This window comes from Scyliorhinus torazame, chromosome 10 (assembly GCF_047496885.1).
Source record: "Scyliorhinus torazame isolate Kashiwa2021f chromosome 10, sScyTor2.1, whole genome shotgun sequence".
In the NCBI taxonomy this organism is placed as follows: Eukaryota; Metazoa; Chordata; class Chondrichthyes; order Carcharhiniformes; family Scyliorhinidae; genus Scyliorhinus; species Scyliorhinus torazame.
Window position 1 is genome coordinate 51,172,516 of NC_092716.1, and position 6,100 is coordinate 51,178,615.

The window sequence follows — 6,100 nt, forward strand, 5'->3', positions numbered from 1 at the left end:
CGTTCTTTTTAAGGAGTTCTGAAAGTGGGGCTGCTTTTGTGGCAAAACCATCTATATGCTTCCTACAATACCCAACTAATCCTAAGAATGATCAGAGTGCAGTGACATTGTGGGGCAGGGGCAATTTAACTATTGATTCACTCCATTTCTGTTCGATCTCTCTTTTCCCGTATGTAATAATGGTACCTAAGTAAAGGGCCTTTTCTTTCAGGATCTGGGATTTTTTCGGGTTGACTTTGCATCCAATTGATTTCATTTCATTTCAATTGATTGTAAGAGACCTAGCAATTCGGAAAGAAGCTTAACATGCTCTTCCTTTGTGTCCGTCTGTAGGAGTATGTCATCCACATACTGAATTAGGCATTTGGGTCGGCAAAATTTGGAAAGTCCGTTGGTCAATTGTCGGTGAAAGATGAGGGGGGAGTTGTGGAAACCTTGCGGGAGGTATGTCCACGTATACTGCTGTCCTTGAAATGTGAACGCAAACTTGTATTGACAGGCCTTATCTCAGGGAATGGACCAAAAGCCATTGCTAATGTCTAGCACAGTAAAGTACTTAGCATGTACTCACTGCTTCAGCATGGTTTCGGGACTCATGGCAACGGTGGGGGCTGCTAATGGGGTGACCTTGTTGAGCTCTCGGTGGTCGATGGTCAATCTCTATGAACCGTCGGGTTTCTTTACGGGCCAAATTGGGTCATTGTTTGTTGAGGCTACGGGCCAAATTACTCCTTGATCTAGTAAGCTATTGATAACTTTTGCAATCTCACCCTCGGCTTGCTGTGGAAACCGTATTGCTTCTCGGGCTTGGGATTGGGACCTGTAATTGTGACTGTTTCCGGAATTTTTCCACAATCGTGTTTGTGCTGGGCGAAGGATGCTTTGTGTTTTCTTAGGATCTGTCTAATCGTCTTATCTGCACTAATGGCTTGCGGATCAAACCAATAGTCGCCTACTGAGCAGATTCTATGTTCGTAGTCTCCTACTGTGAGCGTGGCAGGGGCTCTTGCTGTTCTGGCCATTTTCCATACACACTTATTCACGGGGTCAAAGGAAAGGTTGTGTGAGCTCATGAAGTCGATTCCTAAAATGTGCTCTGCTGTTTGGGGCAAGTCCACTAAAACAATGGGGTGCTTGGTGTTTATGTTGCCCGTTTGAATATCTACGGGGGCCGTAATGTATCCCTGCTGTACATGTCCTGTAAATCCACTAAGAGTGATGGTGTCTGTGGTGGGCCATTTGTCGCGCTGAAACAATGTGGAGGAGTTTAAACTGGTGCGGGACCCTCCTGTGTCCCAAAGGAACTCTACTGGGTCTCCCCGCACTGTGCCTGTGACTACTGGTCTGCCTGATTTGTCCAAGAGTGTGTCGCAGACCCAAGTTGGGGAGTCCAAACACCGTCAATCTGTGCCATTAATCACTGCATTATCTGATCGGGCGCTATGGGCCTAACATTATTCCTAGGTGGGGCGTTCGATTACTGGTTCCATTGCTGGTTCGGGGGGGCATTGCATTCGCGGGCATAATGTCCCTTTTGTCCACAATTAAAGCAACCTCATGGTGCCTGTGCTCTGGGGTGCTAACCTTCATTTCTGCCCTCATTTACCCATGCGGGGTCCTGAGTAGTCCTCACTGAGTTCATATTCGCTTCTGCCTTCTCCTGATCTGCCTGTCTATGTAGGGATCGTTCCCAAGCTCTGGAGAGTCTCTTTAAAACCCAAACCTTATTATGTGTGACGTCTGCGGGGTCGTAATTTACACAGGCTTTTTGGCCTGCTTCTGTGGCGTGGGAGACTAAAGTACGAGCCCATTTAGTTGTGTTGTCGTTATCTAAGTGTGCGGTTCAATTCCCCAAATATCTCTTTAAAATGGATCCAAAGGCGACCTGCGTATGGAGTTGGATGCTCTCTCTTCTTTTGTCTACATCGGTTCAAACCTTCCACGGGATCTCCTCTGTTGCCTTCATCTCCTGGAAGCTTCCTCCTACATTCTGGGGTTCTGGTAAAGCTGAGCTCGCGGACGGGTGAAGGCTCATGACTATAAGCTTAGCTTCCTCCGGTTCGTCCAGACCGTACATCGCTGTTTGCTGTCGTACTCTCTCAAAGAAATTATACGGGTCTGCTGTTGGTTCAAATGGTTCAATTTAACGCAGGCATCTCTCAATTGGGTGATGGATAATGGGGTGGTGTAAACACAATCGGGCTCCTCCCGATCCGATGACTTGCGCTGTGTGGTGACCAGATTCATGGGGGTGTGTGCTGCCTGTGCAGTCGGTGGTGCGGGTGCTTTCCTTTTCGGGGCATGGGGGGCTCTATTCTGATTTTCGGTATCCTCCACATATCTATGGGCGGTTTCATTTAGTTCTTGCCAACTGGGGCCATTCTGATCTAAATTCGGTCCAAAGGTATCTCTGAAGCCATTTTGCACTGAAAGCAGTGACTGTAACTTTGCTATTTGTTGCCTACATTTGGCGTGATCTACTGTGCCCTGTCTTTGTTCTGTTGTGGAACTATTGAGTGCTCGTAAAGCTGCCTTCAAATCTGCGCATTGTTTCTTTAGCTGTTCTACCTGCTGTTCCGTCTCTTCTCGTACCAAGACTGCGTGCTGTGTATCTTGGTAGGCCTTATCGTACTGGGTCTGAAAGCTGCTAAGGTGAACTATACAAGATTGGTGTGCCCGTTTGACATCAGCCATCTCTTTATCTTTCGCTGCCAACTGTTCCCGGAGTTGCTCATTAATTTTCTCATATTCACTAAAGTTTCCCTCATTCTTCTCCCCTTTCTCAACTAGCTGTCTGCGGAGCGTCCTCACGACCTCCTCTGTGCCTCGCAATTGTGCCAAACAGGACACGATTGCCATCGGCTTACAAACTTTCACTGCATTCTTTTTATGTACCTCGGTTAGGTTGTCCCACCAGGTTTGTCCTATGCTTCTGGACCTGACTCTTCATTTGAACAAAACTCGGACCAAAGGGTCCTTTCCCCTTCAAATACTTTCTCAATTCCTCTTCCCATATGGGGCACTGCTCTACAGGTTGCTGCGACCTTGGGTTGCTGCGGGTTCATTAGGCGTTTCATTGCCTTTGCTGCCATTGCTTCTATTATCTCTTTTCTTACCGTTAATTTGGGACAGGGGGAATAAGGCGGCGATTCGAACAGCGGGTACGGCCGAGGCTATTTTCCGGTTCACAATACTCCCGATAGTTTTACGCAACAAATTCTAACGAGTTTACCGTATATCCCTGTTAGTACGCATGCAAGTTAATACACACTTCCGAATCTTGGCGATTTGATCGATACAGGCCTTACACTTATGGTTTCTTTCACTTTTCTCAATTGGGTTTCTAATGCAAAGTTTTGTGGGTTCTCTCGGAGTGACAAAATCACTTCTAGGTCGAATCCCCCCAGAGTCGCCAATGATGTTGCTCTTTTTAACTGGATACTGATATGACTGTTAATAATGATGATTTTGACTTCCGGTTGCGGCTATGCGGAGCTAAGTCGCACGTTCGGCAGCTCCCGCTATAAACGGACTTTTGGGCTCTTTTTAGGGCCCATAACGGCGCTTGTTCGACGTCTTGATGTGTGGGAAGGGGACAGCAACATTCCCCCGATTAGTGTATGGATTGGACCAGGAGTGGGGCGATTATAAAAAAAAAAAAAAAAAAAAGTGGCATTGAAGCAAAAGAAGGTGCGAGGGAGGAGGACCAAGATGGCGGCGGGCGGAGACGGGCAGCGTGGAGGCAGTGGGCGCAAGAGCAGCAGGAGCTTCTCCAGCGCTGTTTTAAGGAACTGAAAGCAGAGCTGCTGGAGCCGATGAAGACTTCAATTGATAAGCTGCTGGAGATCCAGACGGCCCAAGGGGCGGCGATCCGGGAGGTCCGGCAGAAGGTCTCGGAGAACAAGGACGAGATCCTGGGCCTGGAGGTGGAGGCGCACGAGGCGCTCCACAAAAAATAACAGACGAGGCTCGAGGAGATGGAGAACTGGTCGAGGCGGAAGAACGTGCGGATCTTGGGTCTCCCGGAGGGGCTGGAGGGATCGGACGTGGGGGCCTACGTGGTCACCATGCTGAACTCGCTGATGGGAGCGGGGGCCTTTCAGGGGCCCTTGGAGCTGGAGGGGGCCCACCGAGTGCTGGGGAGGAGGCCCAAGCCCAGTGAGCCGCCGCGGGCGGTGCTGATGCGGTTCCACTGGTTTGCTAATCGAGAGTGTGTGTTAATGTGGGCCAAGAAAGAGCGGAGCAGCAAGTGGGAGAACGCGGAGGTCCGGATCTACCAGGATTGGAGCGCGGAGGTGGTGAAGAAGAGGGCCGGTTATAACCGTGCGAAGGCAGTGCTGCACAGGAAGGGGGTGAAGTTCGGTATGCTGCAGCTGGCGCGTCTGTGGTTCACCTATAAGGACCGACACCATTATTTTGAGTCCCCGGAGGAGGCGTGTGCCTTTGTTCAGGCCGAAAAACTGGACTCGGACAAAGGGTCGGGGATGAGGGGTCGCGGTGGAGGGATGGTTGGGGATTGTTGTGTTGTGTTTTGAGGGGGGGTTCTTTGTTTTTCAGGGGTTGATTGGGCATTGGTTTGATTAGGTTCGACGGGTGAGCTCGTGGGCGGGGGGGTAGGTAAACAGCTTGGGGGATTGATGGTCCCCACTGCCCCAAGGCCCTCAAATGATGCCTGGGCGTCTTCTCGTACTGCACCCAGTGGCTCCCTAACTATGCGGACAAGGCCCGTCCACTCATTCACCCCACCGTTTTCCCTCTGATGGCCGAGGCTCACCAGGCCTTCAACCATATCAAGGCCGACATTGCCAAGGTCGTGATGCACGCGGTCGACGAGACGCTCCCCTTCCAAGTCGAGAGCGATGCATCAGACGTCGCTCAACCCGTCACCCTCAACCAGGCAGGCAGGCCCGTGGCATTCTTTTCCCGCACCCTCCATGCCTCCGAAATTCGGCACTCCTCTGTCGAAAAGGAGGCCCAAGCTATCGTTGAAGCTGTGCGGCATTGGAGGCATTACCTGGCCGGCAGGAGATTCACTCTCCTCACTGACCAACGGTCGGTTGCCTTCATGTTTAACAACACACAGCGGGGTAAGATGAAAAATGATAAGATCTTGAGGTGGAGGATCGAGCTCTCCACCTACAATTACGAGATTTTGTATTGCCCCAGTAAGCTCAACGAGCCCCCCAATGCCCTATCCCGAGGTACTTGTGCCAGCGAACAAGTGGACCGACTCCAGACCCTGCACGACGATCTCTGTCACCCAGGGGTCACCCACTTTTATCACTTCATAAAGGCCCGCAATCTGCCCTACTCTATCGAGGAAGTCAGGGCTATCACCAGAAACTGCCAGGTCTGCGCGGAGTGTAAACCGCACTTCTACCGGACTTCGAGCGCACCTGGTGAAGGCCTCCCGCCCCTTTGAACGCCTCAGCATGGACTTCAAAGGGCCCCTCCCCTCCACCGACCGAAACACGTACTTTCTTAATGTGGTCGACGAATATTCCAGATTCCCCTTCGCCATCCCATGCCCGATATGACGTCAGCCACCGTCATCAAAGCCCTCAACACCATCTTCGCTCTGTTCGGTATCCCCGCCTACATCCACAGCGACCGGGGATCCTCATTTATGAGCGATGCGTTGCGCCAGTACCTGCTCAACAGGGGCATTGCCTCGAGCAGGACGACCAGCTACAACCCCCGGGAAAACGGGCAGGTGGAGCAGGAGAATGGGACGATCTGGAAGGACATCCAGCTGGCCCAACGGTCCAGACATCTCCCGGCCTCCCGCTGGCCGGAAGTCCTCCCCGACGCCCTTCACTCCATTCGGTCGCTCCTTTGCACTGCGACTAACGAAACTCCCCATGAACGCCTCGATCGCATGCACCCCCTTTGCTCAGGAAGTCCACCTCCGGGGTTCGCTCCCAACGTGGCTGGCAGCTCCAGGACCCATCCTCCTCCGCAAGCACGTGCGGCTACACAAGGCAGACCTGTTGGCTGAGAGGGTACAGCTACTTCACGCGAACCCGCAGAACGCCTACGTAGCGTACCCCGACGGCCGCCAAGACACAGTCTCCCTCAGGGACCTGGCACCAGCTGCCCG